The following is a 623-nucleotide window of genomic DNA, read 5'->3' as shown; positions in this document are numbered from 1 at the left end:
TTTCTCAACAGTGAGAATCAGTTTCTTGAGCACTGTACAGGGTGCCATTTTTTGCAGAGTCTCTGTGTGTTCTAAGTGCTGTCTTCTATCACAGGGTGTATGGAGCACAAGGCAGGCCCGGAAGTCATGGAACAGCAACAATGTAACAATATAAGAACCTCTCAGGGGTGATGAGAACCACATCACCTGATAGGGTACAGGGAAAGAAAGCAGGGTTTGGGCTGTGATCATAACTGTGGAAGCAAGACCCAGAGCCTGAGATTATGAGGCAGACTTGGGCTGGGTCCAAGATAGCACAGGAGAAGGCAGGGATTGAATGAAGGCGGATCTGGTCTCTGAATGCTGGGACCATGTTTTGGAGTGTTTCAAACTCACTAGTTTCTCTTCAATCCCATAATTATATGTCAAATATTTTAAAGGAGAAAAGAGCATAAAGCCACTTCAAAAAATACGAAGGTTCTCACTGCAGCTCCTCAGCACTTATAAGGACTGAGCTCTCCCACATGCAAATTTTCCTTCAGGCTCCAGGGTAAATGTAGACACTTGAGCTGTGAAAGCTCACAGGTCTCTCCTCAGACAGTGCTCAGGTCTCTGGTGAAGGAAGAGTTGAGGCCTAATAGAAG

This window comes from Cynocephalus volans, chromosome 3 (genome assembly GCF_027409185.1).
Source record: "Cynocephalus volans isolate mCynVol1 chromosome 3, mCynVol1.pri, whole genome shotgun sequence".
In the NCBI taxonomy this organism is placed as follows: domain Eukaryota; kingdom Metazoa; phylum Chordata; class Mammalia; order Dermoptera; family Cynocephalidae; genus Cynocephalus; species Cynocephalus volans.
The sequence above is the reverse complement of the archived record's forward strand: the minus strand, read 5'-3'. Positions refer to the sequence as shown.